Source organism: Mus musculus, chromosome 12 (assembly GCF_000001635.26).
Source record: "Mus musculus strain C57BL/6J chromosome 12, GRCm38.p6 C57BL/6J".
In the NCBI taxonomy this organism is placed as follows: Eukaryota; Metazoa; Chordata; class Mammalia; order Rodentia; family Muridae; genus Mus; species Mus musculus.
In genome coordinates this window covers 8041276-8067283 of record NC_000078.6, presented here as the reverse complement: position 1 = coordinate 8067283, position 26008 = coordinate 8041276, and the positions used below count along the sequence as shown (strand labels likewise).

General features: G+C 44.7%; 1 long non-coding RNA gene across 1 annotated transcript in view; it reads left to right on the top strand.

Annotated features, from left to right (window-relative positions):
* Gm33037 overlaps positions 1 to 24352 on the top strand; it is a 165202-nt gene extending 140850 nt beyond the window's left edge. The window contains exons 3-4 of the long non-coding RNA XR_381233.4: positions 23518 to 23616; positions 24265 to 24352. This is a non-coding gene — a long non-coding RNA (predicted gene, 33037). The remainder of the gene's footprint in view (positions 1 to 23517; positions 23617 to 24264) is intronic.
* The last annotated feature ends 1656 nt before the right edge of the window (positions 24353 to 26008 follow it).

The following is a 26008-nucleotide window of genomic DNA, read 5'->3' as shown; positions in this document are numbered from 1 at the left end:
GTCTCCCTCTTGTGATAGAGAGAACATATTTGATGGTGTTATTGTTATTGTATTGTTGAAGTGGCATTAAGAAGTTGTGCTAGTGAATGTACAATCTTCCTTTTTTTTAAAAAAAAGAAATGTGTCTGAAGTGGCCATCCGAAGGTAGGCTCAGAGTTAGGAGGGGCTTGAGGTCTAGGTAGCAGAGGTGCTGAAAGAAAATAAAACTTGAGACCTGTGATTCATGTAATTTATGTCAAATAGCCCAAAGAGTTGTTTGTGAGCTTTAAAACTTGGGGCTGCGTCATTACATGTCCGGACTGGCCCAGTGCCTCCCTATCTTCTGCCCTTCTGACAGTCTGCTAATGTTTAAATGGACCAATCGTGTGAAACCTCGCCAATTCCTCCTCCAGCCCCAGCCCCTTTTCTATAAAAAACCCCTATCTTACAATCCTCAGGGTCGAAACCACTGTCTCCTGCATGAGATACATTTCGAACCGGAGCTCTGCCATTAAACTACCTCGTGTTTTTACATCAAGATGGTCGTCTGTTGGTGATTCTTGGGTGCACGCCGAATCGGGAGTTGTGTCGGGTTTTCCCCACTAGGTTCTTTCAGTGCAAGTCACATATGTTACTCCATGGAAGCAAAACAAATGAGAAAAAACTGGAACAACAGGTCTCTGATAGAGTGGAGGGAACTCCACAGAAATCCTCAGTAACAAATGGTTGTGCTTCAGGTCATCCACAGTTGTGGTGGAAATCCAGTTGGGAAGCTGAAGTCCATTAGTTCTCTTGAGCTAACAATCTATGCTCTTCATAGACCTTGTACACGCCGCCACATACAACTCCCATAGACCCTCGCTCTTCTTCCACAGGGCCCTGTGTTTCTACTGGTTCTTCTCTAGGGAAGGGAAGATGTTAAGAAGAGGCTAGGGTAGGAAGTGGGGAGAATCTGTGTAGGCCTCCCTGCCTGGGCATCTGAGGTCACTGGGCACAGGTGGCCTCTCCTTCTGCTAACTATTGGGACCCACTTGACCTTGCTTCCGTTTGAAGACTTACAGTGTGCATCACTTCAGGGTTCTAAACAGTCCTCCAGGAAAAGCAGTTCTGCTTGACCACAGCACCCCAGCTACCAGGTTGCTGCTGTCTATTGCACACAGCAGATTTTGATAAGATTAATCCACAGTCTCAAACCCAGAGAAATGAGTAGAGATTCAATATACCTCAAACCTTGCCCTTAACTCAAAGTTCTCCCAGTCTTAATACCTCTTATCTCTGTGGCTCTTCCCTGCTACATCCTCTCCAGTAATGACAAGTGCAACAGGCCCCAAAAACCTGGGTGCTGTCCCGAGGCTAAAAGTTCAAGGAAATGTAGTCTCCTGGAATTGTGGCATCCTGTATAATGAATGCTTCAATGTCCTTGCTTTAGTTGGTAAACTGATCTGTGTGCTTTCCCTTAATATTGCTTTATTATAAGTGCCTCTATTTGACATATAGCTAAGTTAGATTCTAGGTAGTCCTTGAGCTGACCCAGGGCATGGATAGCTAAGTCACAGCCCTAGGAAGGAATTTACCATTATCTAGGAAGCAGGAAGTTTGTGATCTAAGGAGGAACCAGAGTAGATACTTAGAACTATAGATAGCTGAGCTATACCCATACACAAGTATTTACAATGGCTTAGGGGGAAGGTGGACTATACAATAGACTGGAATAGGAACTATGGCAAGGGTACGAAGCCCTTGCCCCAGGCTTCTAAAATTAAGTAAACCTTAGGTTGAGCTGTTTTTGATCCCCATTGTTAACTTTGAATTTTAACCCAGTTGGTTCCTGCCAGTCCTTCTGTGTTTGCATTCCTCTGTTTTGTGTAAGAATTCGGTACCCTTTTTGTACCTTGCCGGTGTGTCACCTAACTTTCCTATTTTATCCTGTATAAAAAAGTTTGATGCTCAATTTGACAAATTACATTCAGATCCAGCACACTACCTTGTGTTGAGTCTGTTTGTCACCCCAATTCCCATGGACTCTATGCCCATCTGCCGGAACCCCTGATTCCCACAGATTGAGAGGGGCCAAGTAGGCCCGGTCCGTGGCACCTCCCCTCTGCATCCCATGCTTATCCATTACTTTTCTATTGCTCTGATAAAGTGCTATGACCAAGGCCACTTAGAAAAGAAAGCACTTATTTGAGCTTGTGGTTCCAGTTTATATGTGAGGTCCTAACCTCCTTGTGGAGATGAGTTACTTTGAAGAAGTCATTCATCTGAAATGAAGATATTAGTATAGGTGGGCTCTAGTCCAACCCTGTTTGTAGTTTTTGAGGGAGACACACATTGGTGAACAAACAAACAAACGGACACCCCAAAACCTGTATGTCAAGGGCTGAAGCCTCTGCAGAATCCGGCCCTGCCAGCATCCTGGTCTTGGACTTCAAATTTCGGAGTCTTGAGAATCAAACTGTGTTGGCTAAGGCACCTGTGGTGGTTCACTGTAGTGACAACCTGAACTGTGCTCCCCTGTAGACCGCAGAACTGAAAGTGCTCCCCACTATCACACAGTTATGCTCCCTACATCCTGAAATCACAGTTTCTGCAATAAACAAAGCTAACATAAAACCTAACACTCCCATTTGTTTTCTGGGTTGCTCTCCAGTGTGCTTTGGTTCATCTAGCTGAAGTGAGACCCTGTTGAATGTGCCTGTGAGAACACCCAGCCAGCTTTTCTCTCCCTGCTTCTGGTATGATAAGCTGTGTGTACTTGCTCTCTTACCTTCTTATTGGGCCTCTTTTTGTAGAAACTTATTCCATGGGCCAGTATGTGTGGAGTACAATGGCTGGCATTTAAGAGTCTCTCAATGATTATTTTCTAGGTAGAATGAAACATTGCTTCTGCTTTCACCCAGTGGAGAGGAAATTTGAGCATCAATGCCAGCCTGGCATGTATTTGGGGTGCTAGGCCTCTCAACTATATCTCTGGATCAGGGAGGGCTTTGAGGAGGGGTTTTTGAGAATGCCCTTGATAGATGTAGTGGAGGTGAAATCACATGGGAGTGAGAGCGAAACTTTAGAGAGCTGCCTGATTGGAGTTTCTGAGCAACTGTCCATCTTGATTGACTGATTTTCTAAGACCTCAGGGTTTTTCATGCAGAGCAGACCCAGCAACTGCAGGAAGACAAGGGTGGATGACGTGCAGACTCCTGGGCTGTGGGCTCAGCTCTCCATTAGAGTTCCTTCCAGTGACCCAGTGAAGCCAGAAGGCACAGGTGACTGGAAAGCAGCCAAATCTTGGGTCCCTAGATGGGTCACTGTGAGTGTCAGGCCACCGGCACTAAACTGGTGGGCTGCACGTGCAACTTGTCATGTGTGGTAGCCACACATGGGTCTGTGTGACCCAGCCCAGGGGAGCCACCCCCTGGAGCGGCACTCTGACACCCTCCGCTCTGATCTAAACACAGGTTTTTAATTTCCCGCTGTTCTGCCTGGTCTCCCTCTTGCTGGTTGGCTTCTCTGTCACTTCATTTCCTGCTGTGTTCTCGTCTTACAACAAAGGTGAACGGAGCTGACCTCTCCTTGCCCCAAAGCAGAATAAAATACAGAACAGATTTCTGTGAATAAAAATAGAGGTGAATACCAGCAGCCATCGCTGTGGGCTCCACCAGGTTCAGCTGGTCTGCTTCATACTGGCCCTACAGTTTCAACCTCAGGGCAGAGAAGCCAAGGCAGGGCCAAGCCCTGGGGCAGGCAGTGGACAGAGGCCAGCGCTCTGAGCCACAGCGAGGCTAGACCAGGTGGTGTTGGACCAGTCTTTCCTGTGGAGGACAGCTGGGAACATGGCGACCTCCTTTCAAGTTGCCCTTACCAGGGGACCAAGGAGCAAAAATTGAAATGCTAATACCTCTGAAGAAGGAAATATCTAGAATGTTGGGGGAAATTACAGGAAGGATGCAACTCCTTAGAGTAGTAGTAGTGACTGGTTAGAGTTGGAGACCCCCAGGTTGGGCCCTTGTTCTTCTTAGGCAAAGTGCTTCGTCTCAGTTTTGTCATCTGTGAAATAGAGACAGTGAGGTTTTGGAGGTGAACTCAGAGTCAAGTAAGACACCACATCTTATTCGGGAAGCGCTTGTCATGGGATCTCTGATGTGTACTCTTCCCATTTGGCTGTTAGCTGGACTATCACTGGGACTTCATACCCCCAGCTTTACTCTCTCAGAATGAAGTTTCTGTCAGTTTTTCTACACAGACTGTCTGGTTTCAGAGAAGGAAGGTTCTCTGCTTTGGCATTTACTACTGAGGCACAGCTCCCAACCGTGCTGGCTAGCAGGCATGCTTGTAAATGCTTCATTAAATAGCTAGATGCACGGGGGGGGGGGGGGGGCATGAAGGAAGAGGTGTTCCTCTTTGCTTTCTTGCTCCCAAGTTCCAGAGAAATTTGTAAAAGGATGTGGGATGTGAGGGAGCTCTGCATCTTCTGTGAACATCTGTGGTTGCCCATGCACCTTAGAGCTAGCATCTTTAGGAGTGGTCAGTGCCTGGAAAATGCAGGGAAGTGGTCCCAGGGCTCCCCAGGGATGGAGTGGCAGCAGCAGAGTGGACTAAGGTAATGGATGTCCATGAACAGCTGTCCAGGACAGGTAGCTAATGAGCCTACGGAGTCCTCCTGGCACCCAGGTACTAGTTACAAGCCTTGAAAGGCTTAGGCCCTGGAGAGACAGAAGTTATGTGAGAGAATTAGAGTTGTGGCTCAATTGTTCTTCTCTGTGTACTGTGTCTAAGCAGTGAGACTTTTTTGCAGACTGTGTAAGAAGTACCCCAGGTCTGTGTTTGGGGCAAGGGCACAGCTGGGCATGAGCAGTGTCCTTCTTGGTCTTTGGTGCTATGTAAGTGGGATGCACTTGGCAGCTCTCTCACTCCCGGGTTTGACTGTTGAACTCAGGCTCTCGTAGCTATAAAAACTGGAGTAACCTGTGCATTGGGGCACATTTTCCCACAAGCAAGAACTTTCTTCACCTTTTCCTATAGAGCAGCTACGTTTTACAAAAGAACCCTTGGTACTCTAGCTGATGTCTAAGGCCTGTGACTTTGCAGGGTTCCCTCTGCCTCCATGCACCACTGCAAACGTCCTGACCCAGGAGGCACTTGAAAAAGCTCGCTCGCTCCCTCAGATGTGAACAGTGAGAGCAGGGCACAGCAGAGTGGCCAACTCCATGCTTTGCCTAGGAGTTTCTGGTTGGTTTGCCCTGAGGCTCCTCACTCACAGCTCCAGAGGAGACCACACAACAGGCTCCCATCCCCCATAGGCTCAGTGTGGGAGTGGGGTAGGGATGCTCTTCCCATTCTGGCCTTGCTATTTCACTTTCTGATGGCAAGGTGGACTCCTTTGCCTTTTAAAGAATCAGCGTCCGATGTCTAGCTTGGAAGACAAAAGCAGATTATGCCCTTGTTAACACAGTCTTCCATGTAAAAAACCCAGGCTTGCTTGATGATATTGCCTCCTGTTCTGAAACACAGATGGTTGGGATATAGTTCATTCTTTTCTTTGCTTTGGCATTCAGTACATTTCACTGTATCTCATAGACACCCATCAACTCTTTTTATATCATCTTTCTCTTTGGGGGCCCCAGCTGTTACCAGAGACTGCCCTTGCCTTGGGGCTCTGATGATTTTCTTTAGAGTTATATCTTTTCCTCAGCAATGAGAGCTGTTTCTCTACAAAATGAGCTGAAAGGAAGGGTTGAGCTGATCCAGCTAGTAGGGTCAGGAAGGAAGGTCCAGGAGGTCCATTAACTGTGCTCAGTGTATGTGTATGAGTCTGCAGCATGGGTTGGGGAATAAATACCTGGCTGACTGCTGAGAGGTGTCATGGAAGCTCTTCTTGGGTATCGTCTCTGAGATTCTGCGCCCTGGTCAAAACATTATCCTTGAATCCTGTCAGTAAGCCCTTGAGAGGAGAGCATCTTTGGGCTTTCTGGCATCCTGTTGTCTCTTCTTCTATCTCACATGGGTCTGGAATTCACACAGGTCCTGCAGCATGCAAGGGTAGGCTGAACACACAACATTTGAAGGCAGATGTCATCTCATGGAGCATTTTCAGCAAAACTCCCAGAGGTGAGTTAGTGCTGGCCGAGCAAGAAATGTGACGGGATGGCACAGAAACGTGACGGGATGACGGGATGGCACAGAAAAGATGAAGGGAAAGGAGCATTGGAGACTGCTTTGGATATTCATTGTCTTGTTATTTTCCCTTTGAGATTAGAGAAATGTATCATCTCTAGAGCCCTTGAGACTCCTGTGGGGTGTGGTTTCCATGGTGTCTGGAGATAAAAACACTCTGTGTCCATTGGAGAACTGCCCTCCATGCTGTTGTCCACATTTCAGACCAGGTCTGGTTACCAGTTAGCACTTTGTGGTATATAACATGCTAGATGTGGATTGAAGTGTGAGCTGTATTTCTAAGTATGGGTTGAGGTAAAGTGGTTATAACACCTTGGAGTTACTAGGGAATCCCATGCTTTGTGGTGGTGGTGGGAGTGATTCTGGGCCCCTCCCAGGAAGCTCCTTCAATTGTAGAATAAAACCATAAAAGCCAACCACAATATCCCTTTCCTAAGACCTGGGAGGGAAGTGGAGGGCCCTTAGTTAGGAGTTGGAGACTGTGGTTCTGAGCTGTGATGAATTCCATTCTTTTTTCTATTAGCTATTTTCTTTATTTACATTTCAAATGTTATCCCCTTTCCTAGTTTCCCCTCTGAAAAACCCCTATCCCTTACCCCCTTCCCCTGTTCCCCAACCCACCCACTCCCATTCCTAGTCCTGGCAGTGCCCTATACTGGGGCATAGAAACTTCACAGGACCTAGGGCCTCTCCTCCCATTGGTGACTGACTAGGCCATCCTCTGCTACATATGCAGCTAGAGCCACATGTCCCACCATGTGTTTTCTTTGATTGGTGGTGTAGTTCCAAGGAGCTCTGGGGGGGGGGGGGTGGGGTACTGGTTAGTTCATATTGATGTTCCTCCTATGGGGCTTCAGACCCCTTCAGATCCTTGGCTACTTTCTCTAGCTCCTTCATTGGGGACCTTGTGCTCCATCCAATGGATGATTGTGAGCATCCACTTCTGTATTTGCCAGGTACTGGCAAAGGCCCTCAGGAGACAGCTATATTAGGCTCCTGTCAGCAAGCTCTTGTTGGCATCAGCCATATTGTCTGGGTTTGGTGTTTGTTTATGGGATGGATCCCCAAGTAGGGCAGTCTCTGTATGATCGTCCCTTCAGACTCTGTTCTGAACTTTGTCTCTGTAACTCCTTCCATGGGTCGTTTGTTACCCCTTCTAAGAAGAATTCTGAGTTTCTGGGCTAATATCTACTTACCAGTGAGTACATATCATGTGTGTTCTTTTGTGATTGGGTTACCCCACTCAAGATGATATCCTCCAGATCCATCCATTTAAGAACCTTAAGCACAATGCTAACTTCACTTCCACCTAAGGCTTTTTCTCTGAGCGGTGAAAGCAAGGTGTCTGTGTGCCCTGCTGCCCTCTGGTGGCAATCTCTGGAACTCACTGCCGCCTTGACTTCTAGCTTGGATTTATTGATGGCTGACACTTTCCAGATTTTCTTGTTTTTTTGTCAGAAAGGTCAAGGCGAGGTTGATTTCCAGGTAATTTTGTGGATCCACACACATGTATTGTGAGATTTATGCCACATCCCTCCCCATTCAAATACTCATTCTGTGGGGTGTGAGAGATGTGTGGCTCTGTAGATGAGAAAATTTGCTATGGAAGCAAGAGGATCTGAGTTCAAATCCTATGTACTCCCATGAAATCCTATGTACTCCCATGAAATCCTATGTACTCCCATGAAATCCTATGTACTCCCATGAAATCCTATATACTCCCATGAAATCCTATGTACTCCCATGAAATCCGGTGTTATGTCATAACCTTATCATTGGGGGCAATACAAGTAGATCCCAAGAGTTTGATGGTGAGCACGGCCTAGTGTGTACACACACACACACACACACACACACACACACACACACACACACACAGATGCTAACCCTTCTCAAGATATGGGCCCATGGAATGGGGCAGTGAATAGAGTGGAGATCTATTTTATAGTTAAAGGTTTGATGGGGCCTACCTGCTTCAGAGCACTTAGCTGTGTGTCACATTCTTGGAAGCCATCTTATACGTCTAAACAATGATTTTTTTTTTTAAGCTAACAGAGTGGGACCTGATGTTAGAAAATTGAGCGGATTGTCTCTTCAAGTTTCCTTTGCATAACTTTTCTGATGGTGCTGCACTTATTCGTACTTCCAGTTAAAGACCCACTTAAACTCCATTTGGTCTCCGACCTTGTGTAAGAGAAACTGTTTCACCGCAGCTTTTCTTCATGCAGCATCACTTCAAGGCAAATGTCTAGAAAATAAAAAAGAGACTGGATGATTCTCAGCACTGCCTCTGGTTCTATACAGGTCAATTGTCTGCAGACAACTCAGGGGCTTTCTCTTCATGACCCATGCATCTTCAAATGCCTGGAAACTGACAACTTGGATGTTTGCATTCAGTAGGTGTTTAATAATTGTATGCTAGAATTTAATCAATGAATGAATAGGCCGAGTATCAGATGTGGTACTTGAGCTGTAGTTACAGTACACGGCATGTAATGCCGATTGGGTGGACTCCGTTGTTGCATGGCAGGAGCCGTCAATCCAGAGTCAACTCAGGGTATTTCAACAATTGCTCTGAAAAATCTGCATATACATTAGGCACAAGTAGCATCCAACCGTGCTTCAAGACAATAAGAGACTACTAAGCCAGTTTATGGGTGTGAAGCAATGAGTTTTTAAACTTTAGACAAATCTCATCCTACTTATGACTTCAAGAATCTCCATGAAAGTTTGACTGGGGGCAGGGGGGGGCATAACTAGTTAACTGCAGCCAAGACATTAAAAGCAAATATCTGTTCCATAGATACACATCTGACTCCAGGGCTGAGTACAAAGCAGGGTTCTTAGCTTCACAATGATGAGATTCACTTTCTTTTAAAACTTCTCATGCTGGAACCATTTTGGACAGCAGATAGAAATAGTCCTGGAGCTTTAGAATCACTAATGAAGAGGAGGAGAAAACGCTAAGTGCATATTGAGTTCTTGTCCACACCCTCTCATAACCAATCGAGGAGAAAATGCCTCTCTTATTCTCTTGGGTGGAAATGGCCATTGTTTCTAATGAGAGAGAACAAAATGTGGCCTTAATGTCTCCCAACCCCAGAAAGTTTTCTTAGTGACATCAGTGCTCCCAGAGACACGGGCTAGAGTGCACTAGCCATGCACAGCATCAATTGCGATGCACTTTAAAGGTTCACATGACTAAATGATATGATTACAGGCTTGAAAGGAGCACTGGACTCCTACAGAATCATTTACAGCAACCCTTCCCAAAGCAGGTTGATCTTAAAAAAACAACCCAGGGCTAAATACTTGTTTTTAATGGCTTATAGCTTCATTTAAACCCAATCAAAACCTAAACAGCTCATACAACTGACCTGTGATCCCATAACGAATTCTGTGACTAGTTCTGCTTAGGAAGAACTGGAAGTAGGAACACTGCAAAACAAAAGACAAAGAAAGGAAGATATGTCAAAGAAAAAGGAAGCTAATATGTAGTTAAAATTATGGGCTAAATCCCCAAACAATGAAACTCAGAGGAAATATTACTTTTTCCATCCAATACTGGGCATTGAGATCAGGTAAGTACTCTTACCACTGAATTGCATCCAGCTCTGAGTATTGTGTTTGTGCCATTAAGCACTTTTAGGGGCAATTTTAGAGCTCATTTGGAACAAAAACAAATACTCAGAAACTACCAGCAACTTGGAACAAGGCTCAGGTACTGTGGGTGTGTATACTGAAGTCTTGGGATTGTGGCCACTCCTTGGTTGCAGGGGACCTTGTAAAGCTATGTCTCTGGGACTCCGCCAGTGAAGTTCACTCTCAGGAGGAAATGACGATTCTCAGTGCCTCCTTTCAGGTGGATGAATTTTCTTCTAAAATTGAGCCCAGGATCCTCCCAGGGAAGCAGAGGATTATAGAACCCTTCTTCCACCCTTACTATGATATAACTTCTCCCTAGCCCCATCATACCTAACAGGACATCATAACAGAGGGCAGGACAATAGGTGAGGTTTCCCTCTCCCACCTGGAGGTGTGACCAGATGAAACCCCCCCATTTTATATCTCTTGAACAAGGACAAGGGACTGGGTGCCTCCTTTGGTCATATTCCCAAGGCTTTAGGGACAGAACAATAGCCAGAGAGGGCACATTAGAGGACAGCTAGGTTGCCTAAGATCTTTTCCAAGGATATTCCTTATAACTATCCTGAAGTAGAGGATATATTCTGATGCTGGACTTGTTCCAGACTTTTGGGGGACATGCATCAAGGTGGGGTGTGAGACACTGGCATATCGGTCAAGGAAGATTTACCTTACTGACTGCTCTCCTGGAGCAGGTACACACACTGTACCTGGGGCTGGAGCTGGGGATGCCATTTGGTGGTCTGGGAGTTGCTGATTGCTTTCTTTGTCACAAAGCCTTTGATTTCTACTGGCTCATGTGTACACATGTGGGTATTCCTGGTGGCCTGACCATTGAGCATAATTAAAAGAAATGATTGGCTTTCTCTTGATGCAAACATCTGGTTTTACTTGAAACAAGATGACTTAGCTGTTTGAGAAACATTCTTGTAACCCTGGATTCACATTTTCTTCTTAAAATATATATTTTCTCTGTTCGGGCAGCATGGTAATGTAAACAGTCCATGTAACTGACAACCGACACTTTCAGAAGTATGTGGGGCTCTGAGCACCGGACGAACCGCAGGATGATTGCCTTTTTGATTTGATCACTGGAAATCTGTTTCAACAGTCACTCTGATTTAAACAATTACTCTGATTTATACTCCAAACGCTGTAATTTGCAGAAAATGTAACCATGTGAGGACATTTTGTAGAGTATGTCTTGGCAACTCCTCTGTTTTGTTGTGATGTCATTCCCCTTGGCTTCAAGGAATTGCAGAGGGAGCAGAGGAAGGGAGACAGGGCTGTTCTTTTGATGTGTTTTCTTGACCGCCATGGAAAATGCTCCCAAGTCTTCTTGGCCTATCCTATCTTACTCCCTGCCCCCAGGGCTGCCTCTGCAGGATAACAGATGGCTTTCAGGAAGGAGGCAATGTCCAACTCTCCTGTAGGTCAAGTAATTCAGCCGGAAGGATGTGCTAAGTGATTCTTATGGTCCTATCTCCTGTTCATTCAATTTAGGCAGGACAGGTGGGATGTCTACTCTTACATGACCTACACCCAAAGCCACGGTCATGAGTATCAATCTTTTCATTACCCAGGAAGGAGGAAGGCTTATTTAGCTCAAAGAACACAGCCAGGGCTCTAGAACAAGCTAGTATCAGAGCAAGGAAAAGAGCATTCTACAGAAGTTTATTGATGTAGACAGCTGCACATTTTATTCAGTTTTTTTATGTAGAGAATGTTTTGTATGTAGAGAATTCATCCCAATAAAATGAAAAACAAATCAGTTGCAGGTCTCAATGTGGTGAAATATCTGACAAAATCAACTTAAGGAAGGAAGGGTTTATGCTGGTTCATAGTTCTAGGGAATTACATCACAACAGGGAGTGTGAGGCATCATGGTGGTCTTGGGTCCACAATCAAGGAATAGAGAATGGTGAATGAATACTTGAGCATATGTTGCTATCTCCTCTGTATTTAGCCCATGAACCCAGCTCATGGGGATGGTATTATTCATATTTAGGGAGCATCTTCTGTCCCAGGTAACCTAACAGAGAAATCCTCACATGTATGTCCAGGGATTTGCTTCCACTGTGATTCTAAATCCCATCAAGGTGACAGTCAAGTTCAACTATCAAGGGCAACAAGGACTTAAATAAGAGAACAATAGGTGGCTCATGTTTTCTAGAGTTCAGCTTGTGGGGGTTAATGTTCAATATTAGCTCTGTTTTCATCTGCCACCCCTCCCCCTCCCCACTTTGCCTAACCGTCTTTGTGCTGCTGGGGAGAAAGCCATGAAGGGCTTGAATGTGAACTCATCCTACAGACTTGTATGCTTGAGAATCTGGTACCCAGGTAGTGGTGCTGTTTGGGAAGGCTGTGGAACCTTTAAGAGGTGGAGACTCACTGGAAGGTGCTGGAAGTGGATGAAATGTAAGTGGAACATGCTGGGAATGGGGGAAGTCTGGAAACGTGTGCAAATTTTCTAAGCTATTTTCAGCTTTCCTCTGGGGGGAAAAATGATGTAGCACATCTGGGATCTAGACATTCCCACAGGCCACCCAAGGAAGCCATCATAGCAAGTGACTCAGTGACCTTGGAACAGATGTTTGGGTGGACCTATTAGGTCATCAATATCTGGGGATGTGGTCGATCCTGAGTCAGTCAGGGAGGCTGTCTTAGTTTCTTTTCCAGTTGCTGTAATAAAATGTCCTGACTAAAATAATGAGAGAGAGAGAGAGAGAGAGAGAGAGAGAGAGAGAGAGAGAGAGAGAGATTATCCTGAATTGCAGTTCAAGAGGGTTATAGTCCATAATAGTGAGGAAGAAGTGGCAACAGGCACAGAAGGCAGGCATGTATGTCAGCTAACACAGGGAGTACAATGTTCATATGGCATCCATACCAAGGAAGCAGAGTGAGCAGAAAGTGAGGCCCAGGTATAAGGCCACAAGGCCGATCACCAGCAACTCACTTTTCCCTGTGAGGCTCCACCCCTTAAAGGTTCCACAGCCTTCCCAAACAGTACCACTACCTGGGCACCACGTTCTCAAGCATATGAGTCTATAGAGTCAGGTCACATTCAAGCCCTTCATGGCTTTCTCCCCAGTAGCACAAGGACAGTTAGATGGCCTGGGAGGGTGGCAGATAAAAGTAAAGCTAATATTGAACATTAACTCTCACAAGCTGAACCCTACAAAACATAGGCCACCTACTTTTTTTTAATGACCTTGTTAACCTTGACTGCCAAAGACCACAAGAATCTTCCCTCAGTATCTCAGTGGGTAACAAAATAAAACGCCTTTCTTCCTGGCATTTTCCTTCGAGTTGCTCAACATTAGGGAATCTTCAGGTGTCACCCCTGAATTTCTTCCATATCATCTCTGCTGTCTATAACCCCTTAGAACAGGAGGAGTTGGATTCCTGGAGTTTTTCCTTCTTCCATTTCCCTCTGAGTTGGGCAGTAGCTATCATAGACTATATTGTAGAAGAAATGATGTGATCTGAATTTCTTTAAATGTTTTCTCCAAAGTTACACTTGTATCCTGACAGGACATCTATTTAGAACTCTATCTAAATACCTTATTGCCCTCTCAATGTGGAAACCTAACCATAGTACCAAGCCAATATTTTTTTTTTTTGTCTCTTTTTACCACTACTTCTATCCATAGTTTGCTTTTCAATCTTGAGGAATGTGGTTAGCATCAACTAAATTGTTCAAATGAAACATGTAGCATCTTTGAGTCCCCCTTTCTCTCATGCTTCACATTCAGTTCATCAGCAGATCACATTGGTTCTAGCTTCAAAGTGTGTCATGTAACTTAGACATTTTTCATAATATTCATGCTTGCTTTATTTTAAGCTACTCTTTCACTTGGACCATAGTGGCAGTCTCTGAACTGGGGTTCCTGTCTCTCCGTTTGTCCCTAGAGAGCTGACATTCTTATCCGGTGGTTCTGTCCTCCTTCAGGGGACATTTGACCATATCTGGAAATGTTTTTGGTTGTAACCCCTATAAGCATGAAGGAGAGAGTCAACGGGTGTCTAGTGGATAAAACTATGACTGACATTGAAGACTCTTCTGCCCATAATATGCTTCTCTTCCCAACAAATTCCTTGGCTCTAAAATGTGAAAAATATTGAGGTAAAGATGTCCTCCCCAACACAGAAGCCAGTAGCCAAACTAATCTTCCTAAACTATAAATTAAAGTACCTTATTTCTCATTAATAACAGTTACACTTTCTGTTGCTGTAATTTTTTTTTTTACTGGTTTACAAAGCTCAGTAAAACCAGTTGACCTCCAACTGTACCCACTTCTCATTTCTCTTTTTGTCTTTTTATAATAACCAACAGCATTGGTCCTTCCTCTTGTCTTTAATCTCCTAAACTTGCCTTTGGCTCAAGGTCTTTGCCCTTGCTGTCACTTACGCACAGTTGCACTATGCTTAGTATGCAAACTTAGCTTAGTTGCTGTCTTCAAACTGGTATCTCCAGCCAAATGCTACTTCTTCAGAGAGTCTTCTCTGACCTCAACTACATCCACCATGTTACCCAAGTTTGTCTTCTTCATAGAACTTACCAACACCTAAAATCATATTTTTCTACTTATTCATGAGCTGTTTCTCTATGCAAAGCTTCTTGAAGATAAGACTACTCACTCTAGAATAATACCAAGGAATGGATCTATACAAATTGCTAGCTACCTAACTTTGGGTTCCTGATGTGTTTAATAAAAGCTAAAACGATTTAGCACATTCCTCTTTTGTCAGTGTCTGGCTTTGAGGTCTATTAGTTTACTTTTAATTGTAGTTCAAAAGTATAAGCTGAACATTGCCTTTTGTTGTAACAATGCTAAGTACCCTGTCCACATCCTACCCACATGTATCTTTGTTGATTAAGGGACAGAAGATGCAAAAGAATATATAAATATGTATATATGTATATAATGTATGTATATATAATTGTATATTTTATTAAAATTTTATCTTAAATATAGCCCCTGTTGTAAATGGAAGCATTCAAAGTATTCATTTGTTATTTAAAATGTCACCCCACTTTACTTTTGCTCTCCATAGTGGGTAGAAGAACTTGTCTTTGCTGGGTGGCCATTTGCACTGACTGCTGGTCAGCTTTCTATATCCTTGCAGCACAAAGATGACCAAAAATCATTTCAGTGTTCATGCAAAGAATTTGGTTCCTAGCATAGAAAGTTATAGACAGAAGTTCTGGGTTCTCAGAAGCTATTTGGAACAACAGGCTGCCCCCTTTTCAATACAGATATGGCTTAAAATTACACAGTTCCAGAACACTGTGTAAGTGTGTCTTGTGAGCAAGAATGTGACTCGGCTTATTCATCTGCAAGTGCAATGTTTGTGTGTGTGTGAGTGTGTGTGTGTGTGTTTATTCTCACACACAATACTCCAGAGGCCAAAGGCTAACTGTGGTAGACAACATTATGGGCGTCAACCCAGGGAATTGTGGCAGGAGGAACATTTGAACTGGATCATTTGAAAGGGTGGCAGCTGCTTGGTGATTTTGCATTCCTGGGTGACTATGACCCAGCTCCAAATTCTTTCTTGGTTTGTTTTAGAAATGTTTCTTTTTATTTTTCTACACCTCTTACCTTCCCTAATCTAAAGACAACCACTAATACTTGACTTATGCTCCTCCAAGTACCAAACACTCAAAACTGAGCATGACGGGCACCTCACCTCTTTCTGCTAAGAACTGTATGTCTTACCTGATAGTTCTGAGGTCTTTGTTACTCAGGCTGGGAGATGGAGGAGAGGGATAAGCATAGAGGTTTGGGGACTGCTGCAAATGGAGGGTCCTCTTGCTGAAGAACAGGACACAGCTAGAATGGGGACAGTCAGAGAGGACTGGAGCCAGAAGAGTCTCAGTGGGGTGCCAGTTTTCTTGGTCATTGATGAAAGAGAATGAGGTTTGAAGACTCTGTAAAGCCCAGGGGAAAGTGGTAGGAACAGTCAGGGGAATATGACTTTGAAAGGGTTTCAATGTGCTACAATGGCCATGCTACTTGATCCCGAGGGATCACAGCATGGATGGATGGATAATGAATGGATGCTGTTCTCTTTGACTTTGATGGCCAGACCAAAGTCTCTTTCCTGAGTCAGGATTCTCAGGAGAACATCCAGGAAACTAGATTTATTGAAGCGAGAAGCAAATCACACTGAGTATTAAATATGGATTTTGTATGTAAACCTTTGGCATAAGATCTGGTAAACACGAGACACTGAATACAATTCCAGTATTTGGTGTGCAAATCCACAATGAGGATGATAATCTCTCTTTGGCCTCTCAAAACTCTGAGTCTCAAGAATACACTTCTTCCCTATTTAGCACTTTCTGTTTGCCCCTTACTGAGTAACTGTTTTTATTGGTATGGATTTTCCTTCAGCAGATCCTACCCCTTGCCCATGAGTATGGATCTTAGACCACCTGTACACTGTTGCTTTGAGAGCCAGAGCAATGGAGCTCAGTTGAACAGGAACCAAGTTCCTTCTCTTACATCCCTAGGATATACATTTGTGAAATCAGAAGAGCAATGATTGTAATGAGAAGTAGATCAACTACAGATCTACTTTATGTATGTAAGTACAGACACACCAGAAGAGGGCATCAGATCCCATTACAGATGGTTGTGAGTCACCATGTGGTTGCTGGGAATTGAACTTAGGACCTCTGAAAGAGCAGTCAGTGCTCTTAACCTCTGAGCCATCTCTCCAGCCCCCAGATCTACTTCTTTATAGTAGTAATTATAGTAGGTAATAGCTGGGTTATTGATTGCCACGCAGACATCATATTGGTGAGGGGTCCCCAAAATTCCTTCTTCTGACAGGCCTACCTTGTTCCTACCCTGTGTCAGTCTCAGCCAGCCCTGGTCTTGTTCTGTGTCTCTTGAAAGTGGTTTAGTTCTTTGTAATCTGCAAGCTCAGGGCCACTTAGTTATCACATCTTGAGTATAAGTATCAGGACAAGTTCTGATGCAGGTGTGGACACTTTTAGAGCCAGCTCAAGAGATCCCAGGACCCTGCACAGACACTGGATCAGCAGAAAAGCTCCCTTTAGCATTTGTCCTTGCTGCCCATCACAGCCCTTTTGCTGGAGATATACTTCCTCTTGTTGGTCAGGGTTCTATCTTTCCCTGAGAGGCAGCCTTACCCAGTGGTAAACGGTGGATGCTAAGAGACTTGGAGCTGGATCCCAGTGCCCTGCCCGCAGCAGGTGATGCCCCAAGTCAGCAAGTGAACATTTCTTGTGCTTCATCTTCCTAATTTGTGAGGAGGCTGTGCTGCTGACATCTGTCCTATGTATGTTGTTGCAATGAATGTACATGAGTTAGTATTGCTGGGCATGCAATGACCAGGATGTATTTGTGAAGATGACAATGATGGCAGCTTTCTTCCTTACGACCACAGTATCCATATTGGTCTAAATCCAGAACTGTTTGTTCTAGGAAAAAAAAAAAATCTCTCGCTGAGTATAGCTTAAATAAAGCCAGGCTCTGAGCTCTGGAGTCAGAGGTGGCCAATTTGCTATGTCTTTATGAGCAATCATAGACCGCCTATAGGAAGAAATGGGGAAAAAAGTCTGTATTTCACACTGCAGAGGGCAGGACAGGACAGCATTGCAACCCCAGATACACTTAGCAAGCATTCCATGTGATGCTGCGCTGATTCAGATAACAACAGTTACTAACGACACAGGGGACTCTTCCCTTTGACTACAAATGCTCGTTCCTTCCTGGCAATGAACTGCTTATGTTACTGTGAGAATATTACCCTAAGTATTAGGGAGTTAAAATATTACCCTAAGTATTTGGTTGTCACAGGAAGTTAATGAGTTGGGTATGAAAAGCTTCTACATATGACCAGGGCTCAGTATCCTGAGGATGGCAATCAAAGCCAGCACACCAGTTTTCCATTGGAAGGAAAAATTAAGATTTTTTCCCCCGACTCCCCATTTGCTCCGGGTACCACTTGCTTGCTCTGAGCCCTGCTCACTTCGGCGGCCTCGAGTATTGTTTTCTTTTATAATCAATGTTCTATAGCAGGCAGAGGTTTGGATTTTTCTGGGGGAGGAACAGGTAGAATGAAGTGATCTGGAAGCATGATATGTAAAGCTGGTTCCACAGTAAACTTCATCTACAGTCCCTTTAGCAGACTTTATCTTCCTAAATATTATGGCTTTTACAGGCAAAGACTTCTAGGATGCACAGTGACATCATGAGGCCAAAGTGGTCTTTGAAACAGTTAGAAAAGACAGTGCTAGAATAAGACAGGTCGGAGGCTGAGAGCTGTAGACAGAAGCTATGCTTTCCCTAGGAGGGCTGCTTTTTAGCTTTATCCAGCCCCTCACAGCCTAACAGGGATCATCTGGGCCCCATGAATGAAGTGGGCACACAACTCTCCTCCCAGAGACACTTCTTACCAGCTTGGTGGGAGGATTTAAATGCATATTGACCCTGTCTCTCACCAGGAACCCGAGATACCCTGTCCTCATGCTCAGGTGACCCTAGATATTTTATTCACAGTTGCATTAGGGGCTGTGACTTCTTTGGAAAGATCTGAGGTATGCCCAGTGGAATGGTATGGGTACCATCTCAGTTTAGGGCTGTATAGCTGGAAGGGAAAGGAACTAGGATGATAAAACCAGGCAGGCCAAAAGATATACACGGGAGAGAGAGGGTTGAAGGCCATTGTGTGAAAACAGTGGCTCCAGAGTGACAAACTCATTTGCAGCTTTGAGATTTTTAGACGGTGAACAGTGAGGAGACATCTAGTATGTGAGTTGCGTAGCTTTGTTTTCAAATCTCAGGTGTCCTCCCCTTGGCAAGTGTGGAGGCTCTGCCTTATAAGGTCATGGCTAAGCTCAAGAATACAATGTTCCTGGAACTGCTCTTGTGGGAGTTTCAGAGATGTTATGGTATATTGCGGTATTGGATTTTTTTATAAGGATTTTATGATTAATAATAACCTTGCTTACATTACATGTCTGTATATACATTGAAGAGTCTAGAAGCAAAACAGGATATGATGAACTAAAGATTCTCACTTATCAATGATAAAGACACCTTAAAAAAGGGAAGAAGAGAAGAACCAGTTATCTGTGGAATTTATGATTCTATAGGTGAGCATTTGGGGAGGGGAATCACCTGTGCTTGCCAAGCCTGGCTACTTTTAGTTAGCTTGCCTCATATGTCTGTGATCAGCTACTGGGTTTCCTGAAATCTGGTTGGCTGAAAAGGGCTCACTGAGGTGGCTCATCTCTGACCCATGTAACCTGTCATCTTCCATCTGGCAAGTCTAGATTTTGGTCCATGATGGTGGCAGCACAATCCCAAGAGAGCATGTGGAAGCATGCAAAGACACTTGAGGCTCGACAGTGGAGCTCATATAACAGTTTGGTCTCTGCATTCCATTCTTTAAACCAAACCACAAGGTCAATAAATGGAGTCCACCTCTTCATGGTAGAAGCTGCAAAGAATTGTGGCAAATTTTGCAATTGACCACAGGTGCCCCCTGTGCTTTTGTTAGTTCTAAGGGTTTGCCTCCAACCTTTTGAAGTCCCTAAAATCATTCAGGAAAGTGAAATCTGAGAAGAATGCCAGTGTTTGAGAGATTATAAGGATTCATTTTTAATGTCAAAAAATTTCCTAAGCTCTGTAGAATAGTTTAAGGACCTTTCAAATGAGTGTTTGAAAAAAAAATTACTTAATAACTAAATGTTACTGAGAAATCTTGAGAAATTTGAGAAAATCTTGAGGTAAATTTGTATCTTTAATCATGTTGGTGTTTATGTGCATTAAAAAGTATTTAAAGTTCACATGCTATAAGATGTGTTATTGTTAGAGGCATTGCTCAGTGTAAAGAAAGCATCACAGAGCTCCTTGGAATAGCCTGGGACATGATAAAGACTTGGGGACCCTAGGAAACCCTAGTTCCAGGACCACTGTTTCAGACCAAATGAAGAACTTGTTGAATGCTTTCAGGTAGTGCCCAGCTCTGTGTGCAGTTACATATAATTGACCCTGTTGGGAGGCTTCCCTGGAAACTCCCCCCCACACTTTACATCATGTCCTCTCATTCTCAAACCACTCATCCCTTGAGTCAACCAGCCAGGTAGGAAATGCCATCATGGAAGGCCAAATACCAAGTTTATAACTTCTAGGATGCACAAGCAGTTCTTGCTGTAGGACTCAGTGTGTGCTTTCCATCCTTGCGTAATTCCTGTGCCTCAGCGGAATATTTACCCAACAGTGATGGATGTGTGGAAATTAGAATGGCACATGGTACAAATGTTCCTGTGTCAGGACACTGTCATGGTCTAGCTTAGGGATTCTTGTAGCTTGTTGTCACATGCTTGGGAAGGCAAGGGGACAGATATTGGGCTCTATGATATGGACTACCCCAACTCAGAACTAACCTTTCAAGGGAAGTAGGGACCCACAGAGAACTGAGGGTGGCAAATCCTAGCCAGCCTCCCCAGAGTGCCACTTTGAAAGCCATTTGTGTCAGCTGACCTCACATGAATGTCAGCAGTCCCAGAAAAAAAAAATCAAGAGCAGCCACCACTCTTATTTTCTACTTTTAACTAGAATATTAAAAGGAGCTTTAACATTTCCTGCAACAGTGCATTTCAGAGTTCACATTTCCTCCTGAGGGGCTGCTCTGGATGAGAACTCTTCATTTCAAGCCTGATTTCATTCAGGAAGTGCCTGGGAATCAGGCAAGAGCAGCAGGACCAGCAAACCAAAGGCTCCTCTCCAGGGCTTAGCTACTGTCTCCTCGTGTGCTTTGCAGGAGGTCAGTCCTCTGGAACTGGATGCTTGCTTCTTGCCAGCTTGTTCATTGTCCCTGCCACTGCTGACACCATCCATACCATCATTCCCATCTTTGCAAGAAGTGTTGGCATGACGTCAAGATGAACACTCCACGGACTCTGTGTTCACCCTCCATCTGGAACTTGGCCCCTCCCGGGAGAGCTAACATGGAGGATACACCGACTGCACTGCACTGCATGCTACCCTTGCCTCCCTTCTCTTCATCCTGCAGGAGAGAGGTAGCCTAGTTGGCCTAGCGACTCTCTGGGGTAACAAAGAAATGAGAGCCCTGTCAGTCTGGGAAGGGGTGCAGGTCAGGAAGTCACAGGCTTGTTTTCTAACAGAGGACCACTGACTGGTACTTCACCCCCTGAATACAGAAGCTCCTGGCCAGAAGTGTAGGGAAAAAAAAAATCTATCATGGCTCAATACTGTAGCGATGTTTACTCATTGTTGAGGCCAGTGGGGCAGAGTTTTGGAATTTCAGCCTTCTTAAATGTTAGGCTGTGAAGAGAGGGCCAAGAAGAAAGAGTTATATTTCCTGAAGACTGTGTTGTCGAAGCCCAGCGTGTGACTTCTCAGGCTTGGGACCTAGATAAGTAAGTGGCAAAAGAATGTCATCTTGCGTCCTCCCAAATCCATATTTGATACATAACCACTCCTACGATGATGGGATTATGAGATGGAGTGTTGGAAACGATTAGGTTATAAGAGATCTCCCATAAATGCGATTGGCACACTTAAAAAGGAGGGCTGGGGTGGAGCTTGTAGACCCCTCCTCCCGTGTGAGGACAAGCACAGGTGTGATGCATGCACAGGTGTGATGCATGCACAGGTGTGATGCATGCGGGTGGGTTCTCACCAGGCACTGAATGAGGAGATCTTGGGGTTGGAGCCTATGAAAAAGCCACAAGCAAATTTCTGTTGTTTATAATGTACCCAGTTAAAAGGTGGCTTTTCCTGTTCTTTTGGAACAAAATTTTCTCCCCTTGAAGATGGTTCTTCCCAGAGTGCGAGAAGCTCATTCCTCTGACTCTACAGCAGCTTGGGTGGTTATTTCTGAGAAAAACAGGTGCTTTGGCATCAAGTGAGTCGAGGTCAGGGTGCTGCTAAACGCACGAATGCACAGGACAGCCAAACAGGATACAGCCTTAAATGTCCACGCTAGTAAGATTGACAAGCTCGATTTGAGCGTAAGTCTGCAAACTGCAATAACTGAGGGATGGAATCTATGAAAAGACCAGAAGGTGAAAGGAGAGCTAAATGGGCCGGTATCACAGCTAAGGCCCGGGAACAACTGAACTGGAAAACCAGTTCTGAAAACTGGAGGCAACTTACCCATACATATGACAGACCAACAAGTTGTAGAAGAATCTTCATTTATTTTGTGAAATGCCTTTCTATCAACTATCTAGTGGGACGTATAGAAGACATGTGTGTAATTGCCTTCCATTTGAGGGCTCTACCGAATAAGACCAGGAACTCTGACTGGTGCAATGGACATGTTAGTATCAAGGAAAGTTTTTGTTCATCAAAAAGTCAAGTGTTGGAGTTGGAGAGATGATTCACTGGTTAAGAGCACAGAGCACTGACTATTCTTCCAGAGGTCCTGAGTTCAATTCCAAGGAATCACATGGTGGCTCACAACCATCTGTAATGGAATCTTATGCCTTCTTTTGATGTGTCTGAAGATGATGACAGAAACAGTATACTCATATACATAAAATAAATAAATAATACATCTTTTTTTTTAAAGTCAAGTATCTAGGGAGATGGCTTCTTAGTCCTTTTCTATAGAAAGTTGGCTATTTTCAGGAGTGTGTGTGTGTGTGTGTGTGTGAGAGAGAGAGAGAGAGAGACAGACAGACAGACAGACAGACAGAAGACAGATATACACACAGAGACAGACAGACAGACACACAGAGACAGAGAGAGAGACATAGACATACAGACAGATACAGAGAGAGAGACATAGAGAGAGAGATAGAGAGACAGAGAGAGAGGCAGAGATAGAGAGACAGAGAGAGACACAGAGAGAGGCTGCATGCATGAGTGGAATCATGGCTCTTTGAACGCTGCTCCCAGAGGCCGGAGCCTGGGTGAGAATGTGTATGTTTTCTACATGTTATTCATCCCCTTTCCCACCCACACAGACCCAGTGATGGAACCACAGGCTGGTTTGCAAAAGGCACTTCTCTGGATTTGGTTTACATCTTGACAAGATGGCAGTCACCCTTTTACCAAGTGCTAACAGATACAGCGGGCTCTGCCCCATGCCTGTCCTCCTTCCTTCTGCCTGAAACCCCTCCTCCACTTTAGGGAGGGTCAATGGGAGCATGAAGACATGGTGAAAAGGCCATAGTGATTTCTTCCTTGTTGGCTTCTGGCTTGACCTCTTGGGAGATCATGAGCATACTGGCTCCAGATAGGGCTTCAGCTCATGAATACCTTGAGAACAGTGTGGAGATTCCTCGATATTTGTCTCTGAGTTTGAAATCCCAGTGAGCTTAAGATGGATGGATGTGGGTGGGACTAGAGGATGGAAAGAGTGGGCAGACAGGCTGCTGAGTGGCTGGATTAGTAGAAGGGGAGAGAGATGGATGGAGGAGTGGTGATTTGGGGATGATCATTTTGCACTGTACTTTCTGGCTACCTGCAGGGTGTGTGATAACTGCTGCTTCTTCCTGGTGTGTACCATGCATGTCTCGGGGGCTAGGAGGGTTGAACTGAAAACATGTTACAACCGAGGAAACTGAGGCCAGGATTTGTGTGTAGAAATTAGGCACGTACCGCCCTGGGCCTTTTCTGTATTGATCAGAACATTCCTATCTTTCTTCCAGAGCTATGATAAATCAGTTGAGGCAGAGCAGACACTCAAGATCTTTATTTTTTTGGACAGGCAGGGGCCCTGTTTGTGGAAAACAGCCCCAGAACTTCATGGGAGAGGAACAAAAACTGGTTCTGGCTTGTGGACAACCCTAGAATTGTCATGGCCCAGGTAAACACTTTCTGGCATGGTGTTGAGCTTAAGCTAAGTTTTCTGGGGATGGGGTAGAGAGTAGAATGGTGGGTAGGGAATCCACAGGCAGAACCTGGGCTATTAAGCCCACAGATGTAGTCAGACAGAGGCTGACATCCCCACTTGTGATTTGCTAGGTGTGTGTCTTTGTAACTTGCTTAACCTCACAAAGCTTTAGTTTCTCCAGCTGTAAAATGGAGATAATTATAAAACTAACTTCAGAGCATAAATGAGAAAAAAATTGTGTGCAAAATATTTCTGTTGACTGTGGTCAAATACTTGTTCAACAACTTGGATCTAGTGTCAGACCTGTGATGTCTCGTGTTCAAGGCTGGCAGTTAGCAGCACATAGAGGCAGGGAAGCTGCCAACCGCCTGCTTTAAATGGCATCGGGGACGACTCTGTCATGTATTAGAGATGTCAGCCAAAGAGCATGGGATTTCCAGCCAACCCTTGTTTGTTCAGCTACCAAGTGTGGTCTAGTTATCAGAGGCAAGCCTACCACAGCCCATAGTTTGCAATTTTATTTATTTATTTATTTTTTGTCTCAGGAAGTTTTGCCAGAGGAGGAAATTGAGTTGTGGCTTGGTTACAACCCAAGTTGCAGACATTTTTCCTTTTTGATAGGCGCATCCACCGACCCTCCCAATGGCCCCAGGAAACACGCAGGAACTGAGCATCTCAGTCAGCAGGTCAGCCCCAGAATTGATACCATTTGAAAAAGGATGAAGAATAAGCAACTGCCCTGTGATCAGAGCTATGCACACTCCCTTGCAGGAGGAACAAACCAATTAACTAATGGAATGTGGAGCATCTCTGGGAGCTGCAGGGGCTGGGCAGCCAAGAAAAGTGGCCAAACAGGTCCCTGTGTGAATAGGAGTTTGCTGCTGGTGCTAAGTCTGGCCAGAACTAAAGCTTTAAACTGGCTCTGGGCAATTCATGTGAATTCTGCTCCTTTTCTCACTCACATGCAGATGGTAGAGCCCTCTTTAAAGGGGAAACTTCTGTATCAGGCTCAAACAGCAAAGCAAGTTTTTCCCATGCTGGAATCTCGACTCTTGAGCCCCTAAACACTGGTGGATCTCATGATACCTTCTGTGGCAATGGTGTCTGGATCTCTCCTCTCTGCTGACTCCTGTCTGTTCAGGCTGAAGATGCCATTCTCTCTTGTCTTTGTCTGTCTCTCTCTGTTATCTCCACCATCTCTGTCTCTGTCAGTCTGCCTGTCTGTCTCTGTTTCTCTGTCCCTGCCTCCCTGCCTGCCTGCTGTCTGTCTGTCTGTCTGTCTGTCTGACTACCTGCCTGCATCTGCAGGTATACACACCTATGCATGTGCTTATACAGGGCAGAGATACACACTGGATATGTTTTTCTTCTACCATCCACGTTAGATTTTTCAAGACGGGATTTTTTACTGAGCCTGGAGCTTTCCCTTTCAGCTATACTGATAGCTAGCAACCCCCCCCCCCCCCCCCCCAGGATTTGCCATCTCTGTCTACCTCCCAGTACCCGGTTATATGTCTGGTTTTCACATAGGTGCTGGGTATCTGAGCTTAGGGACTTGAGCTTTCACAGTAAGCATTTTACACAGAACCCCCCCCCCCCCCAAGACATGAAGGATGCCAAACCTTTCTGAGATTTGACTCCCGGAGGCAGAGATTTTCAGTGGGTGCCCAGCAAGCTAAGTGAAGAATCTGGAGCAAAGTGTGCAGCGGTCAACTAGTGATGTCTGCTATGGACAGAGACACATAGGCCTATTTAGCTAAAATTCAGTGAGTGATTTAAAAGTGTTTGTAGAGTGAATGGTCAAGTGAGTAATGAGTAGATTGGATAGGGAGGCCACTTGGTGAAGGTTACATTGACACTTTGTTGCAGAGTGTAAACTAGAAAGCCCTGTGGTTTTTGTTGTTGTTGTTGTTGTTGTTGTTGTTTTTTTTAACAGAGTCTTTCTATTTAGTCCTGACCAGCCTGGATCTTGCTATATAGACCAGGGTGGCCTCAAACTCACAGAGATTTACCTCTGCCAGTCTTTACTGGAAGCTGCCTTTTCATCGGCAGTTCTGGATCTTTCTTGTATGGTTTATTCTTGACATTAGCTCAGAGCACAGGACTGTGGGAACATCACAAGCAAAAGTGGGATTGGGGGTAGAATCTGGCGGAGGACAAAGTTCCTTCCCCAGCTCCCCTTTGATATAGTCAGAGACTGACCCTAGCCTGGCCAGAAGCCTCTGCTGAAAGGAAGTAACCAGAGGAGAGAAACTCCTGTGTCCTCTATCTTGTAAATAAGAGCCCACATAAAATATTTCAACTGAGATTATAAGCCACACATCCTCTATCTAGAAATCATTTTTTTTTTTTAGATGTATTTATT